The sequence below is a fragment of the Archocentrus centrarchus genome, chromosome 12 (assembly GCF_007364275.1).
Source record: "Archocentrus centrarchus isolate MPI-CPG fArcCen1 chromosome 12, fArcCen1, whole genome shotgun sequence".
Lineage (NCBI taxonomy): Eukaryota > Metazoa > Chordata > Actinopteri > Cichliformes > Cichlidae > Archocentrus > Archocentrus centrarchus.
The window spans coordinates 6593985-6613444 of record NC_044357.1 but is presented as its reverse complement, the minus strand read 5'-3'; the positions used below and the strand labels follow the sequence as shown (position 1 = coordinate 6613444).

The window sequence follows — 19460 nt, the reverse complement described above, 5'->3', positions numbered from 1 at the left end:
CTTGCCTGCTAGCATCTTGCACCCTGCTGGACTGTCTCAGGGGTATCTCTCCACAGTCTGCACCTGGAGTCTTGCCTGGTTTGGTAGACCCCAGCCTCGTTCGATCTTGTGCTTAGGGCTTGGTCCTTAGTAGTTTCCAGGATAGTGGTTCAGACATTCACTAGTCCTCGGCTGCCTTCCGCTTAGCGTACTACTGGATTTGGAGTGAAACCCTCCATGCATGGTAAGGAGCTTTCTTGTCTTGATGTTTCCCATAAACTTCTATAGAATCGATGGTCTTGTTGCAACCAATAGCGATTGGCCCCTTGTGGTCATTAAATAGAATGCAAGTAAAGGTAAAGATGAATCAGCGTTGACATAATTTTTGGACCTAGAGGTTACATCCATGTTATACCGTCTATGTTGCTGACAAATGCTGTGTTCTCACAAACGTCCTTCTAGCTTTGAATGCTTTTTAGAAATGATGAACAGCAGGACTAGTAAGGTGTAGGGTAATCAACATTAATTACTAATGAAATTAATTCAGAATGCACTGATATATGCCCATATTTGGCCCTGCCATTAGCCTATCTGCAATTAACATGACATTTAACAATGGCAGTGGCATTGTCATCTGTGATCATCTAACTGAAATCAGGACGTGAGGCAGTGCAGTGCTGTGGCTCACCTCTGGTGGCGCTGTGTCACATACAACAAATGAAGCAGGCGGTTGGTGCATGCCCATTGCTGTCTCTCTTTATATTGCCAATATACATGTTTGATTACACATTTGCTACACATGCTGATGTTCCACAGTTTGTCTAATATAATGAATGAATGTGTGTGATATGTTTATTCTTTGTGATTGTTCATAAATGCACAGTGAAAATACACAGAGTGAGGCAGAAAGTAGCGTGCGGCATTGAGAGGGGGTAGTGCTGCCCCCATCTTCAAATAAAGGTAAGATAATAAATGTTTTTTTTTTTTATTTATTTAAAAGAGACCCCCCCCCCCCCCCCCCCCCCAAAAAAAAAAAAATGTTTGCCCTTATATTAAATATTTGGTTTTTCTTGCCATCATCATTGAACAGTATGGAGTTGATTAAAGCACAATTAATCATTAGTATAATTAAAATTGAAATCTAAGCTTCTATTTTGGGTTCATATATGTGAACATCCGCTTCCAAATGAGTCAGATGCCTCACCTGTCACAAACTTCACCGCATGTCACTGACACAGAGGTCATGGGTACAGGAACTTACTGTTACCTGTCCAGTCTCTTGGAGCCACATTGATATTGTTCAGGCTCCTGTTGGAATGAAACAGAGATCTTTGTTAGTTAAGTCTTGAATTGATTTTAATTTTCTCCTATTTTATCCCCCCTTTTGAGACATAAACTTTGTTTATGTCTCAATAATTTTATCTAAAGGGCATACTGATTTTTTGTATTATTAACTTTTGGATTTTTTCCTTTAATGCTTGATTTAATATCAATTTGTTCAGACATTCAAAATGATCTCCACTCTTCTCTTATAATCTTAGTTTTAAACAAATCTACCAAATAAACAAATGTAAATGTACAAAAGTGTAAATCAGGTACCTTTATTTTATCATATGTTTTCATAAACAGGTTTTTAGTTCTCTACGTTTTGCTTTGTAGCAGAGCGGCAGCTCAAGATTTGGCATTTTGTCTTGTGTCTTCAGTTCAGCTGTGTTTCACAAAATATTCACACTCACTGGTTTTTTTTCCCTCTAACTTTTCTTTTTAAAGGTTTCACTAAAGAGTTTCTCATAGAAACTTTTTCTTGAAATTTAACAACAATATTCAAGCAATGACCTCTAATAACTATATTTACATAAAATACCACAATTTGGGATTTTCAAGGAATTAGCCTTTTATATTGGCTTTGTTTTATGAAAATCAATTAAAAACAACTCCTGACTGTCCCTTTTTTTTCAGTTTAATGTCCTTCAATGGTAGGCAATACTCACTTTGTATCAGGAGTAAACCTTAATCCTGAGTGCTCTTGACCCTCACTCACTAACTCTACCATCCATACCAAAAATAAACAAACAAAACAAAACAAAGCAAAGAAACAACACCTTATAGTACTCAAAACTCACTTGTCTCTCACTGACACGAACACTGTGTCCCTCTGATACACACTCAACTCAGATACAGACGCACACACACATGCGCACAGTAACACTGTAAGTGACACACACACACATACCGCAATGCTCAGAGACACGTGCACACACTCCAGGTGCTAAACTTTGCAACCATTTTTTTCCTTTTTCTCCTATTCTGTCTCTCTCTGAGCCACACACACACAGATACAGATACAAATGCGCACACAATAACTCTCATTCTCACACACCAACTCCAGTTGTTTTCTTTCTTTGCAAGGCACACACACACACACACACACACACGCACACACACAGATAGTAACAGACACGTTTCCTTTTCCTATGTGATCCAGCTTTAGAGTTTGTCCCAGATTCCTGTCCCCCCGTTTTTCAGATTCATAATTTAAAGAATTCATCTAAGCTTTTGCTTTACCTAAAAAATCAGTTTGGGACATCTCCCTTTTTTGTTGATATTTACTACAACCTTGATATTTGTCCTCTGGACTTTATACATTCTTAATTTTATTTTACCAGTTTCTTTGAGGATTTCATCCTCTTTTTTTCTTTTCTTTTCACAGCAGTATCAGCCCACTTGTTCCCACACACACATAAACATAAACACTTTCATAAACACTTCAGTTCTCATGCAAATGATTTTATATATTGAAGAATCAGAAATGATCACATGTACATGTGGGCAAATCTTGAGGGAGAGACAGGCATCTCAGCAGCTGCCTGCAGCTCTCTCCCCAGAAGAGCACTGCTCTAAACCATAACAGTTTATACTGCCATTATCTAAACTGTGAGTCGGCCTTGGTCAGTCGGTCTTATCCAAGCTGGTTTTTCATGACCCAGATTCCTCTCATCAGTGATAGAGCCATAAAACACATCTTCTTCCTGATGTTTTAATTAGTCATACAGAGCAATCTTGTCCAGATTAATAACAGAACATGGTGACATTGATGATGTTTTAATTGTATGTGGCCGAACCTCCAAGATAAGATGCACTGAGACTGAGAAGTTAGTCAGCACTTTCAGTTTGTTGCTCTATGTCTAATGTATTAGTTAATTGTTTATTATTTGGTTGATCCACTGTTTATTAATTAACTTGCTGGAGTTAACTTTTAAACATTTGTCCTTTTATTCATTAAGTAAAAAATAATCCCTAACAGGTTTAATGTTCAAACCAAGGGCGTAACTTTGGGTCCAACACTTGAGGGGCGGGGTGTTAAGCTATTTATTTATTAAATAATTTACTTTTCTAAAAGGATTCAGGAGATTTTGGGTTAACCATATTAGAAATACACTGTAATGCTTTTACTATGTATTTATTTAACTTTCTTTGTATTTACTCTGCACTTTCTGTAGAGAAAAAGGTTTTAACTTGATGTGTTTAAAATATAATAATTCTCATCCTGGACCGTTCTGGGACTCTCATCTTCAGGCCTGTTATCAGTACTGATAGTAGTTATTAATAACTAAATACATAAAATGTTATGTTTGTATTCACTTGAGTAAAACTATATACTTGTTTACTGTGCTGTGCTGTGTGTGCGCAAATAACCACTTTTATCTTCTTTTTCTTTTGACTCATTGTCAGCTTAGGAGGAGCAGGGAGTAGCAGGTCTAACGGAGCTAGCTAAAATACCTGAACAGGTATTCATAGTGTGTCTGATACACAGCGGCATAGTTATTAAATCTTTAGCTAACAACGCATATACATTTACCTCATTTTGATTTTTCTGGTTTTTACAAGGGAGTGTTGTCGACCAGCAATGAAAAATTGTTGGTTGTCTGCTTTTTGGCGCTCTTTTCATTTGGGTGATACCAAGTTTTTGTTGGGAGAGGGGGGGTTACATTACCAAATGATTAAACATGCTAGTATTTTACCCAAAATTGATAATGAATAAAGAAAATTAACATGTTATTCATGTAAGATGTTTTTTGTAAATCGAAATGATGTGACTTTATTGGGGGGTTATAGTGATTGGATCAGATTACCACCCCCCCACCCCGAAAATCATGTGCTTGCAGAGATACCTGTCTTTCTTTATTCCACATTTGGGCAGGTAAACCCATTTGTTAAATACTTATCATTTTCTTCTGCAGACCTTAGCTAATATTAGTGTCTTTTCACATTTGGCTGTATCTTCACCGCTTTTCCTGCTTTCAGTCCATATAAATCTGTGTCTGGAGGGTGGTTCAGTGATAAATGTGTTTACTCATACCTGCAATTATAATGGCCATGCAGTTAAAAGCACATACACTCAAGTACTTTCCAAAACTTGTGTCCAATCTGTTGTAGAATAACCAGACTACAGTCAGTCACTGGATGGGAGAGTGGTTAATTACGGATGGTTCATTATCAAGTCCTCAGCTGGCTGATCTCGGACCAGAGGGGAAACCCCATTTTGGCTGAATGTGAGGGAGCTGTGGCCTGAAGGCATTTTGATTACCGAGATGTCAATGAAACAAGGAGAAGGGATGTCCATCGCCCAGGCTTTGGCCATGACTGTAGCAGAGATACCTGTCTTTCTCTATTCCACATTTGGGCAGGTAAACCCCTTTGTACATATGCACACACAGAGTGCAGTTAAATACAAATCATTTTCTTGTGCAGACCTTAGCTAATATTGGTGTGTCTTTCAGCTAATGTTTCATATTTGGCTGTATCTTCACCGCTTTTCCTGCTTTTGGTCCATATTTTCCCAGCTCTCTACGGTTGCGAGTGCTGGCCTGCAACCGCACGACACGAGCAAGCGCTGCACGGAATGGAGATGAGGATGCTCCGCTGGAGCCTGGGCTTGACAGTGCACGACCACACGATGAACGAGGACGTCTGAAGACGGATTGGTGTGGCCCCGATCACAGACAAGATGCGAGAAGCACGCCTTCGATGGTACGGACACGTCGTCCGAAGTGATGACAGCTCGGTGGCCAAGACCGCGATGTCCCTCAGCCTGCGCGGGAAGAGGCCCCGAGGACGGCCAAAGAAGCGGTTCGACCGGGTCAAAGAAGACATGAAGCACATCTGCGTCACCCCCGAAGTCGCCCTAGATTGCGCCAAGTGGAGATGGGCGTGGAAATACGCAGACCCTGCAACTTAGCGGGAATAACGCGAGGAATAAGAAGTCCATATTTTCCTAGCTAAAGCTTACACCGAGCTTGAAGAAGGTGCTGTTTGCCACAGCGCTGGGCAGTGTAGCTCTAGCTCTCACTGCTCATCAGTTAAAAAGGCGAGGAAGGAAGAGGAAGCAGGAAACAGAATGCTGTTCTTTTGGGACCACCCGCTTCGAATGTTATTAGTCCATTAAATGAATGTTGACTGATAACATTCGGAGCCGGTGTTTGGGACAGGCCCGTTTACTGGCCGACAGGTGATGAGTCCCAGTACTCGAAGCAATGACACCATGAGTGGAATTTCTTCCCTGGCTCCAAGTAAACATTCAAGTTCATCACACAGCCTGGCGTCCGTAAGTTTCATACCTGTAGTGTTTGTTTGTTTTGGTTTGGGTTTTTGTCTTGTTTCCACCGTCTTTGTGTGTGTATGTGTTTGTGCGCACCTTTCTGGCATAGATGCGAGTCCCAAGCTCTCCAAATCAGTCTGCCAATCCATCCACCCCCTGGGATGCAGAGCCTGTGGTGGAAGAGTCAGGGGCAGTAGAGGACGCTAATGCAGAGAATCTCTACTTAATGGGTAAATATTCACTTAAACTCTTTCTGTATTTTTTTTTTTTTTGAGTCAAATGTGAAACGGTTACTGTTTTTTGAACTCTGACTATTAACAGTAACCCAGTGAAACATCTCTCCTATGTCTGCAAGACAGCCGTCATCTATCAGTGACGGCTGAGATTAGATCATATTATAAATGGTTACACTGGGGAACATTAAAGCATTGTTTTTCTGTAAATCTTATAAAGCATTTTTTATCCAGTACTGGCAGACATAATGAAATCCTCTACATGAGGTTGTTACATCCCATCAATACATTAAGTAATTACTGAATGATTATGGAAAAAAATTAAATGGTCATAAACTGTTGCAAAAACTGTTTTTTTTTTTTTATTAAATAAAAAGAACTTGCTACAGGGTAGATCTGCCTGGAGTCTATTGCTAGCTGAATCAAATCACAGATCCTCAGTTAACTGTATCTGATCTGTTTCTGCATATTTTTATCTTCTGTTTCTGTCACCTACACTTTGTCCCTGTCTGGTTACAGCTGGTGATTTTTAAAGAATCAGATTTTAAAATCACATGTAAAATTAGGATTTCAGCTTCATCTAATGAAAATTGAAGTATATTTTATATCAAACTTTTACACTGTCCATGATGAAGACAGAATGGCTCAAGCTAATTTAAATCTTTCTCCCACCTTGTTTTAAGATAAACATCATGGTCCACACTGACATTCACATTCTTCAGTCCACTGGATTAAAATGGAGACTCTGCTCTTTGTTTACCTGTTGTCATGGAGCACCATTGATGATGACTTTCTTCTTTCTCACTTGACTCGGCGTAAACATGTTCAGAGTTGATTGAAATTAATCTAATCAGCGTTTCTGGAACTGGCAACTCTGAGTTGCCCATCTAAGTTAATCAACTCAGAGTTGATGGTTAGACTTTGAATCTGTTGAGCCTGCTTTCTAGACTAGGGCCCAGTACTAGTTAAGTTTAACTAAAATAAGTTGAGCTAATCCTCAGGTTATTTATTATATAATATGAAGTCACTTTTGATTTGTGGATTCTTTTTTCTTTCATAGGGTGAAGCTCGTAATAAAGTGTTTGCTGAGAAGTTAGAGACATTACTGCACAGAGCGTATCACCTACAGGAGGATTTTGGGAGCAGTATCCCAGCAGACAACGTGCTGGCAGACTTTGGTAATATTTCCATGTTACCTATCAAGAGAAGTGAGGAGGACATAGCAAGAGAAGTGAGGAGGTTAAGAAAACAAAGGAAAATGATTGGAACATGGACAAGGAATGGGAACGTGTGGATCCGAGACCATCAATGAAGATAATAAAAAGAAATGACAGAAGGAAGACCCGGGAGGATGAAACCTGCACCTGAGAGGGGCCGGCGGTTTAAGGACGACGGTTCACGGAAGGAACCAGGTTAGACGAATAGATTAAATGGATTAACATATTTCTTTATGGACAAATGTATGAATACATCTGATGAAACTAAAGATTTATGATCTAGAGAAGGATATTGATTATAATGTATTTATTCCTGTTTCAAGGGAATGTAAATATACAGAAGAAGAATTTAATAAGATTATAGGTCCTGTGATGGACAGAACACTTGTCTATCATTAATTTCAATAGTCGCAGTCTAAATTGTAACCTAGTAAAAATAATGGAATATTTAAATCAACCGAGTAAAAGTTTTAATGTAATCGCAGTGTCTGAGTCCTGGTTAAGGCAAAGTGATATAAATGAAGTTCAGATTGATGTTATCAATTATATTATGTAAATAGAATTGATAAAAGGGGAGGAGAAGTTGCATATATATATATATATGCAAATTCAAAATGGTTGATCATATGACAGCTGTTATTAATGTTATGCAAATGGTTACAGTAGAAATGACATAGGTAAAAATATTATTACTTGTGTTTATAGAAAACCGGGGTCTTGTGAAAAGAGGACAACAGATATCAGATGAATTTATGAACTCCATGTATTGTACAGGGTTGTTTCCTATGATAAGTAAACCAACTAGAATTACAGCCCATAGTGCAACCGTTATCGACAATGTTTTTGTCAATACCGTATTTTTCGGACTATACGTCGCTCCGGAGTATAGGTCGCACCAGCCAAAAAATGCATAATAAAGAAGAAAAAAACATATATAGGTCGCACTGGACTATAAGTCGCACTTTTTTTGGGGGGGGGGGTTGATAGAATCTGAGACCCAGAGCAGAAATTCCATCTTGAACGGCAATTTAAAATAATAATGGATTAAAGAACAGGACGAACACGGTTACGCCTACGTTATGCTAACGTAACACATTCAGCTACATGACGCACAACGAACACGTGTTCGGTATGTTAACGTAACATTAAGTTATTCAGATAACCATAGCATAAAGAACATACTAACAAGTATGTTCAAACCATCAATCCATTGAATTCTTCATCCTCGGTGTCACTTCTAAACAATTCCGTACACTCCGTAGACGAAGCGCCGCTTCCTCTTCTGTGTCGCGTTAGTCAGACTCGTCGTCAGCTGCAGTTCCAATTATTCCAGCCTTTCTGAATCCCAACAGGATGGTTTGGTTGTCACTGAAGCCCATGTTTTCTTGATCCATCCAATGACTTCCAGGAAAGTTGGGTGGCGCATTCTCCCAGTTGCCGTTAAGCTGTGCTCTCCATCCATCATCCAATGCGCCCACAGGTTACGCAAGACTGCCTTAAAGCTCCGGTTCACGGAGATGTCAAGTGGCTGGAGTATTTTGGTTCATGTGTTATAAATGTCACATATACGTCGCTCCGAAGTATAGGTCGCACCCCCAGCCAAACTATGAAAAAAAGTGCGACTTATACTCCGGAAAATACGGTACTAGGAACCGAGATGGAGTGTTATTAGGTGGAATTTTAATGACTGATGTGAGTGATCATCTCCCTGTATTTACAATTTATGAGAATCATTATAGTACAATAGTACAAGATCCAAAGGAAATATTGATAAGGAATAGATCGCCTGAGGCTTTATGCCTTGAGAGAAGATCTCAAGAAACAGAGATGGGATGAAGTCTATAAAGATGATGTGAATATTGCTTATGATTCGTTTTTGAATCTGTTAACTGGTTTATATAATACGAATTATAAAATAGTAGGTAATACTAAGAAAAATAATATTAATAAACCTTGGTTGACAAATGGGTTAAAAAATGCTTGTAAAAAAAAGAATTACTTATATAATACGTTTTTAAAGTTAAGAACGAAGGAATCAGAAGAGAGATATACAAAATACAAAAATAAATTGAGTGGATCATAAGAAGACAAAAAAAAGGAATACTATAGTACATTACTGGACAAGAATAAAGATAGTACAAAAGAAATATGGGGAATAATCAATAGAGTTGTAAAAAAAAGGAGAAAGTGCAACTTAAAATTCCTAATCATTTTGTTCAAGATAATAAAGATGCCTATGATCAAAATGATATAGTAAATGATTTCAATGCATTTTTTGTAAATATTGGTCCTAAATTGGCTCAACAAATACCTAAAGTCAAAAATGCTTATAATCATAACTGTCAAGTCTTCCATTTTGACTTGGAAATTCCCATATTTTACCCCTCTGTCTCGCTCTCAGCCCGTATTTTTATTTTCCCGTATTTTCAGTTTTCAATTTTTTTAAAAGAATTCCTGTGCCTCTCCAAACTGAATTGTCACTATCACTAGGTTAGTGCCGACAGCCGGAACAACCCCGTAAAAACAACGGGACCTCAGTTGGGCTCAGTGTTGCCAACTTAGCATTTTTTTTCCCCCCATAAAGCGACTAGCGACAGCGAAATCCTCCGCTGTCACCATGCTTTGTGTACATAAAGCCTTCTTACTGTGTCCCTTCGTACGCTTTGGCATCGCCGAGACCTCACTTTGTCTCCACCCTCCAACCCCCGAGTTTTCTTACACAAGTTGGTAAGGTGGCCCAGATAAAGGAGGAGGGTTGAATTAGCTAGCAGTCTCACCCCACAGTGTTTTTATTAAATTTGATATTCTAACATTAAACAATACGGGACAAAATTGATCTATGTAATGTGGGTCTGGGAAAAGCATTAAAGTTATTAAGTTATTTTATAAAGTTTATTTGTAGTTCTAAACATATTTATGGTGTTTTTTTTTCCCTTCACTTTTTGTCTCTCCAAAGATGTTTTTCCTCTCTCCTACAGCATCGATTGCAACTACAGTACATCCACATGAACAATTATGCAAATTAGGCGATGATGTCTTATAGAGACCTCTATTTTCAGCAGCGCAAAATTTCTCTTATTTTTAAATACAAAACTTGACAGGTATGGTTATAATATTGGAAAAGCAATTGTTGATAATGTCGATAGTATTTTCCTTGAGAGAGTGGAGATGAGTGAAATAATGCAAATTGTACAACAGTGTCCAAATAATACCTCTAATGATTATGTTGATATGAATATGGTATTTATTAAAAGTATCATAGATTTTAGTTGTCAAACCATTCACATATGTCCATTCAACATATGTGTGTGTGTGTGTATATATATATATTAGGGGTGGGACTTTAACGCGTTCATTTCGATTAATTAATTACGGGGAAAATAACGGATTAAAAATTTTAATGCATTTTAATCGCACTTTGCACCGTGGAACGTTTCTCAGTGCACGAATTCCAGGCGTACAGATTATATCAAAGCACGATGTCAAAAATTCAGGGGCCGCATCCTGCGAAGGACCCGTCCCACGTAGACCTCGCAGTATGGCAGGCCGTTTTAACATAAAATCCGTTTGTCTGACTATCCGTGATTACATTTCAGATATCTAAAACTGCATTTTGACTAGACAAAACTACATTTTGACTATCCAGAATGGTAATTTAAGATATCCGCAATTACATTCTGACTAGCAAGAATAATAATTCAAGATATCTTCAATTACATTTTGACAAGTCAAAATTCCTTTCAAGATATCTCAAATTACATCACCGGATTCGTCATTTGATGGGTCACACATCCGTAATTACAATTTAAGATATCTAAAACGTAATTATGACTAGTCGAAATTACCTTTTAGATATCTGAATTTAACGATTGCGTGAGCTGTACTGAGCTGTCCAAACAATTGCCTGTGTAGAATTTCAGGTGCCTGCAATGGCGCTGGCCGTTACAGACAAAATTGTAATAAAATGCAACAATATAGAAAAAGCTCCTCAGTATGGGATATGCGGAGAGCGCGAGAATCGTGTACTTAAAGACTGCTTCAGAAATCTGCGCAGAATCTCTGATTTTATGTCAGGCCGTTTTAACAAACTGCATAATAAACATTCCACCAAAATGCTCCGTAATTCAAGATATCTCAAATGTCATTCTGACTAGTCAGAATGTTAATTTAAGATATCTTAAATAGAAAAGCCTTCTAATTCAAGATATCTGTAATTCATTTTGAGATATCTTAAAAGGCATTTTGACTAGTCAAAATTACAGTTCTAGATATCTCTAATTTAGTTTTGCCTAGTCATTATTTGCTTTCAAGATATCTAGAATTTAATTTGCCCTAGTCAAAACTATTTATCGCCTATCTAAAAATACATTTAAGATATCTTTAAATATGGTGTCATTTAAGATATCTTTAATTAGAATTATGACTAGTCAGAATAAAAAACAAGATATCTTGAATTAACTTTATGACTAGTCATAATTTAATTGTAGATATCTGAAATGTGAGTTTCAGATAGTCAGTAATTCACTGAAGATATCTTGAATTGAAGCCGCCATACAAATGAATGGTAAATCTGACGTCATTTCGACTAGTCAGAATGTAATTAGAGATATCTCAAATAGGTATTTTGTCTAGTCAAAACATAATTAGAGATATCTGAATTTACTAATACGTCTAGTCATAAATCAATTTCAGATATCTGGAATGTAAGTGTGGTGAATCGGATTTTATGTTAAAACGGCCTGCCATACTCGCAGCCCACGAAGACTGCAAAGGCCGGAAGTGAGCGGCTTATGGCAGGCCGTTTTTTAACATAAAATCCGTTTGTCTGACTGTCCGTAATTACATTTCAGATATCTAAAACTGCATTTTGACTATCCAGAAGGGTAATTTAAGATATCCGCAATTACATTCTGACTAGTAAGAATAATAATTCAAGATATCTTCAATTACATTTTGACGAGTCAAAATTCCTTTCAAGATATCTCAAATTATGTCACCGGATTCGTCATTTGACGGGTCACACATCCGTAATTACAATTTAAGATATCTCAAACATAATTATGACTAGTCGAAATTACGTTTTAGATATCTGAATTTAACGATTGCGTGAAGGCCCCCTTGTGCTGTACTGAGCTGTCCAAACAATTGCCTGTGTAGAATTTCAGGTGGCTGCAATGGCGCTGGCCGTTATAGACAAAATTGTAATAAAATGCAACAATATAGAAAGAGCTCCTCAGCATGGGATATGCGGCGAGCGCAAGAATCGTGTACTTAAAGACTGCTTTAGAAATATGCACAGAATCTCTGATTTTATGTCAGGCCGTTTTAACAAACTGCCTTATTATGGCAGGCCGTTTTAACATAAAATCTGTTTGTCTGACTATCCGAAATTAAATTTCAGATATCTTAAACTGCATTTTGACTAGACAAAACTACATTTTGACTATCCAGAATGGTAATTTAAGATATCCGCAATTCCATTCTGACTAGTAAGAATAACAATTCAAGATATCTTCAATTACATTTTGGCAAGTCAAAATTCCTTTCAAGATATCTCAAATTACATCACCGGATTCGTCATTTGACGGGTCACACATCCGTAATGTGTCCAAACAATTGCCTGTGCAGAATTTCAGGTGCCTGCAATGGCGCTGGCCGTTATAGGCAAAATTGTAATAAAATGCAACAATATAGAAAGAGCTCCTCAGTATGGGATATGCAGAGAGCACGAGAGTCGTGTACTTGAAGACTGCTTCAGAAATCTGCACAGAATCTCTGATTTTATGTCAGGCCGTTTTAACAAACTGCCTTATAAACATTCCGCCAAAATGCTCCGTAATTCAAGATATCATAAATAACCATTCTGACTAGTCAGAATGTTTATTTAAGATATCTTAAATAGAAAAGCCGTATAATTCAAGATATCTGTAATTCATTTGGAGATATCTTAAAAGGCATTTTGACTAGTCAAAATTACAGTTCTAGATATCTCTAATTTAGTTTTGCCTAGTCATTATTTGCTTTCAAGATATCTAGAATTTAATTTGCCCTAGTCAAAACTATTTATCGCCTATCTAAAAATACATTAAAGATATCTTGAAATATGGTGTCATTTAAGATATCTTTAATTAGAATTATGACTAGTCAGAATAAAAAACAAGATATCTTGAATTAACTTTATGACTAGTCATAATTTAATTGTAGATATCTGAAATGTGAGTTTCAGATAGTCAGTAATTCACTGAAGATATCTTGAATTGAAGCCGCCATACAAATGAATGGTAAATCTGACGTCATTTCGACTAGTCAGAATGTAATTAGAGATATCTCAAATAGGTATTTTGTCTAGTCAAAATATAATTAGAGATATCTCAATTTACTAATACGTCTAATCATAAATCAATTTCAGATATCTGGAATGTAAGTGTGATGAATCAGGTTTTGTTAAAACGGCCTGCCATAGCAGCTAGCCTTCATATCAGCGTCACCTGCCCTTGCCTCTGCGTAGCTCATAGCAACCCTGAGTGCAAAGCAGCTGTGTAAAAACAGCTGGTTAAATGGAGAATGAACTTTTTCTCCTTTTTGTGGTTTAATTTTAAGTCTTTAATTCAAAATAAGCTGTTAAAACAAGCATAACACATTTCAACATCAAGGAATACAGCTGAGCGAATGATTAATTTCCAACTATATTAAGTGAGACATTAATGTTGACTAAAACCATCCAGTTATGATGCTCAACTTTAATTTCAGGAGTTTGCTTATCACAGGAGCACGTCCACCCTTCATTGGTCTGTGTAGTAGACTGGTGGGAAAATAAACAAAATTTTGAAGTTTAAGCTTATGTATATTGATTCATTCATCAACCAAACTTAAATTAATATTTCTCATGTCAAATATTGAAATGCGATCAAAATGCGATTCATTTCAATTAATTAATTACAAAGCTTGTAATTAATTTGATTAATTTTTTTAATCGAGTCCCACACCTAATATATATATATATATATATATATATATATATATATATATATATATATATATATATATATATATATATATATATATATATATATTGGTGTGTGTGTAAATGAGGGGCAGATATTATAAGGTTATACTTCTTTCTGCTCCTTTTCATTCATGATTTTTCTTTTGGTTATAAGAATTATTTATATGTTGATTGAATGAAATAAAAAAAGAAAAAAAAAAACCTATCAGACAATAGAAATATTATTAACCAAATAATACATTTAGATTCTATGTTCTTGGACTTTGTCAGTACTCACAGCTATACGTGTGTGCTTCATGTCTGGCCCTGGGAATTAGTTTGTATTGTTTCTTTGGCAGAAAGTGAAGGAACTCTAATCTTGCCTCAAGTGGAGAGTTTCCACAGACTGCAGGAGGACGATGCCACTACTGTCACTTCTGATGAGTCCTTCTTCTCGGCTGCAGAGGTGAGCTCCCTTTCTCTTCTCGCCAATGACTGGCAGAAAACACAGTATACTCCTGACCCTTGAAAAACCCGTCTCTCACTCATGTACATGAACTGTGTACTGCGGTATGTGTGTGTTTATGTGCAGCTGTTAGATGCCATGTCTCTAGGGGAGGTCTATCAGCCTCTTAAGCCAGCAGCCCTATATGAAGAAGCCTTGTCTCTGGTCCATGACGATAAAGTGGCCTATAGGACCCTGAGGTAAATGTTTATCAACCACCTGATCAGCAACATGAAGAAAAGAGAATTTTGTATCTGCTCCATCCACCCTGTTTGTTTCACACAGAGAAACATCTGCAGTACGGAAGGTAAAATATGCTGATGAATTGCTAAAATGAAAAATTATTTCTTATCCAATTAATTGATTAATTGACGGAGTAATCAATTGAATACTTGATTACTAAAATAACTGATAGTTGCAGCCCTACTTGTATTCAGAAAGCCATAGTCAAACATTAGTTTTCAGCACCAGTAGAGCTATGAGAGGCCTTCAAGAATAAAATAACTACAGTTCCCAGCAAGATGATGTCACTTCCTATTGTTGCATTAAAAACATGATAGTTTATGCTCACAACATGGTGGCTGATATTCAAATGTAGGAAATGCTTTTAGCAGCTGAGGAATCTGGATTATGTTTTTGTTGTGTATGTTTTTTATGTGATTTCTGCAAACACAGTGGAAGGAAACGGCACTCTGGACACATTAAATGCTTGATATATAAATGTAACTTTTCTGGATTAAATGCAAAAATTATCATTCTATCAATCTAATAAGGCCTGATTTAGAGTTCTGCATTGATCCTTTGTGCATAACTGAAAATCCTCTCTGAACCAAACCTGACATGCACCTCAAGAAATGTAACTACAGGTCCAAAAAAACTGATTACTGCTGTCCAGTTACATCTTAGGCCCCATGATTCAATTAACAAGTGGGAGCGGTACTAATTAGCATTAGTGTTAGCGCTGGGGTGAGAAATATTTCTTGCTAGAACCCTGAAGTTACCATGGCCACCACCAGTGGTAACGGCAGAGAAGTAAGTCAGTTGTTTCTCCGCCATTAGTACATTGAGCTAGTGATGGGCAGATCGATCCTAATATCGATAATATGGATGCCAACGTTGGTATTGGTATTGATCGATATCAGTGTAATGAGATCGATACGTTAGCTTCAGTTTCTGTCCTGTATGCAGAGCTGCGGTTTCATCAAAGATGCGAGCTGACTGTCTAAGTGTCGCTCCTGTCACCGCACAGAGCAGGCACACTTTGCTCCTCCCCTCCCCACAGTGTTTTGTTATACTGTCATGTGACATAACATATTTTATTTGGGAAAAAAAAGGATTTTGCTATGAAACATTTAAAGCAAATTTAAATTTGTAGAAAATTAGTGAATGAAGGGACATTTTTTATTAAATTTTTTTATAATACTTTATGAACGATCTACCTGGAAAAAAAGTTTGCATTTGTTCTTGAGTGATGATTTTGTACACTTAATTTATGAAAAAAAAAAAATTCCAGACATCAATGTATGGGGAAAATTGTTTTGTTAATGTTCTATTGTTTCAGAATAATAACTTTTATTTTGATAAAGTATTTTCTACTTACATATAAACTTTGCCCAATTCTATCCTGGGTTTTAACTAATTAATGATCCAAAGGAAAAAATCTCAAACCAGTTAAACTTCATGGAAATTCTTCATAATTATTAAAATGTATTGGTATCAGTATCGGTGATAATGGCCCTGTGTTTACTTGGAATAGGATCGATACCAAATCTTGAAGTATCGCACACAACTACATTGAGCAGCATACACGACGAGTGATTGACAGTGCTAAGACCCTCCTCCTGGCTCTGATTGGTTGTTTTTGACTGGGAGCGGTTACAGAGGTGGAGGAGCTCCATATTTTTTTGCAGATTATCGGTCTCATACTGTCGTGACATGGTGACAGTTTTAACAAATGTGTAAAAACCAGATTTTTTATAAAAGTTACATCCTGCAGCTTTAATCTGTATAAGATTAAAGGCTTTAGTTCTTACTGTCGATGAGTGTTTGCCATTTTTTCAGTTTTACACATTTAGCTATGTGTTTTTGAAAAAGCACCCATTTTTACAAAAGTTGTTGGTTTAAAAACAACACAACTTTATGCATTGTTTCTGAAAGGCAGAGAAAAGTTAGGACTATTGTGATGAACTATGAATAATTGTTTTACATTCTGTGATAAATGATGGAAGTCACCCAGGCGTATTAAATAAAGATGGTCATATTTATTTGAGCTGTGAGTGTTTAATATCAGGATGATTTTATGGGAATGTGGATCTTTCAGATCAATTTGAGAAGTGATTTTGATCATGTTTCACATTTTATTGGGTCATGTAGCGTCCGGCACTGGTCTTGGTCTTGTCTCGGTCTCGCCCTCCCTCGATCTTGGTCTCGACTGGTCTTGGGCCCTAAAAGTCTTGGTCTTGTCCCGGTCTCGATACACTCTGGTCTTGGTCTTGTCTCGGGTTAGGTGGTCTTGACTACAACACTATTAAGTTCACAGAAAACTCCCATTATTTCAAGGCTTTAGTAACATTATCAGATCCCTGTGTTGTTGCAATTAATGGCACTGCAGTAGGGCTTGTTGGACCGTTGATCTTGGCTAACTAATTGCAACCCATAATTTTTAATTTTGTTTTCAGGCCATGCAGAAAATATAAAGGAAAGAAGAAGGACCCCCAAAACAAGGTACAGCGCTGTAAAGGTTTGTTTTCTTTTGTTGTGTTTAGGTTAGTTTGTAACCGCCAAATTGATCAATCAAAATGATCCCAATGAGCAAGCACTTGGCAACAGTGAGGAGTACTTCCTTTTAACAGGAAGAAACCTTGTCTAAATTCCAGAGGTGATGAAACCCTGTTTTTATTTGTTTCAGGACCCTTACTATGCCATTAACATTTTTAAAGTGTTTCTGTGGCACACATTATATGTATGTGACTGTGACACTGGTTTTGACAACATTGACATTACTGCAAGGGGCGGTGTTCAGTCTGTATGCAGCCAAGATATTATCGAGCCAAATATGTGCAGTGATTGCAACCGTGGTGTGCTATCAACTTCTTCTTCTTGGTCATTGATTACAAGTGGCGTTTTCTCTTTGCCAGCACAAATAAGATTATATATGTTTACATATGTGGCACAGTAACAGTACCTTCACTAACACGTGGACAGCTCGTGATCTGATGGTAAATAATGTCAGCTGTTCCACACAGATTTCAGTTTGCACTAATGTAGAATCTGGGATAAAACCATGTCCAGGTTTATATGGAATGGATGCAGACCAAGAATCAAATTAATTCTGTAATTTGTAAACCTGTAATTTGTTGGTGTGATAAAGACTATGTTGCCAAATGGAAAAGTTTAGAACAACTTGAGCAGGAAAGAGAAATTCAAAGCCTGATAGGCACATGGAAGAAGCAATGGGTAGAAGTGAGCAAGTGGACACGGTCACTCAGTTTACACTGAGACTATGGTATGACTTGGTGTGCAAATATAAACTGGAGAATGAGCTTGGACTAATTAGATGGATGGCATATGACAGATGTTTTGCACCCAGTTCTCTTGACCGGAGCTTTAAACGATGGATTCCAAAGGGAATAACAGTTATAGATACACTAATAGAAAATGGGAATTTCATGAGTTTCCAAGAGAGTAAACAAAAATATGAATTAAGTAATCAAGGCCATCTCAGGTATTTACAGACAAGGGATTTTTACGTCAAAGAAATGCTTAAACATTTGTGAAGAGGAATGGCTGTATATTTGGAAAACACAACAGTCAGCTACATTATCATGTGTTTGGAGAACATACTGCTGGAAGAACATAATTATATTCTTTATTACACCAAAAATGAATAGCGAGTATGCATCTGTATCACAGCCATGTTGGAGGAGATGTGGCGGTATTAATGTAGACCATTCATATTTTTTGTCCTAAACTCTCAAAATTCTGGTGTGATGTCCACCTAATCATTGCTAGAATTCTGGGCTATGAAATATCTGAATCTTGTAAATTGCTGTATTTTGGTGATATTGCAGGAAATGAGGTGTTAAAAAAAAAAATAGGTATATATTGAAAATTCTCTTAGTGGCCTACAAGAAAGTGGCATCAACTTGATCCACAACACAAGATGACTGGCTAAAAACTGTGAAGGAAAAATACATTATGGAGCAGCTGAGTCAGGATAAGGACTCAAGAAGAACAATTCCAAGAAAAATGGGAGAAATGGACTGTATACGCGTCAGCAACAGGAGAAAGACTCACACATGGATAAATAGAAATGAACTGTAGAGAAGGCAATCTGTCATGTTCCTGTGTTAATCATTATTTTATTTACTCATTTTTGTTTGTTCCAGAGTTCTTATATTGATTGTATAAACAGAAAAGCAATAATTAAAAAAAAGTGCAAGGCAAGCATGATCAGTTTCAGAGCTGGACAGTAAGCTTGTTTTCCATTGTGGCATTGTGTAATAAATGCTGTAGTGCTCTTATTTTTAAAGACAAAGTGCACAGTTTCTCACTCTGATGTAATTTGAGAGTTTGTAATTCGAACAACATCAAAGTATGAAGGTGAAATTTTGCGTGACTTCATTAAAATCGGTAATATATATATATAAAATATCAGTAAATAGACTGCAGGATTTATGAAGGGCTTATATATCAAATGAAGAAAAGACTTGTTTTGCAAATATATTTATGACTTATTTATTGTATCTACATTATATTCAATCCAGTCCTTTTTGGCTACTCTTCATACAGTGGCTTGCAAAAGTGTTCATACCCCTTGAACTTTTCCCTTTTCTCTGAGTGCAACCAGTTGCATTCAGAAGTTGCCTGATGACTGCTAATTACTAAAAAGAGTCCACCTGTGTGTGATCTAATATCTGTACAAATACAGCTGCTCCGTGAT

General features: G+C 37.0%; 1 long non-coding RNA gene across 2 annotated transcripts; it reads left to right on the top strand.

Moving 5' to 3' along the window:
* The first annotated feature begins 5223 nt into the window (after positions 1-5223).
* Positions 5224-14710, top strand: LOC115788993 (uncharacterized). 2 transcript variants are annotated; one of them, XR_004020659.1, is made up of 5 exons: positions 5224-5584; positions 5688-5808; positions 6872-6989; positions 14373-14479; positions 14606-14710. It is a non-coding gene; the product is annotated as an uncharacterized LOC115788993 (long non-coding RNA). The 2 variants fall into 2 exon arrangements; XR_004020660.1 differs by having other exon boundaries at positions 6872-7223.
* The last annotated feature ends 4750 nt before the right edge of the window (positions 14711-19460 follow it).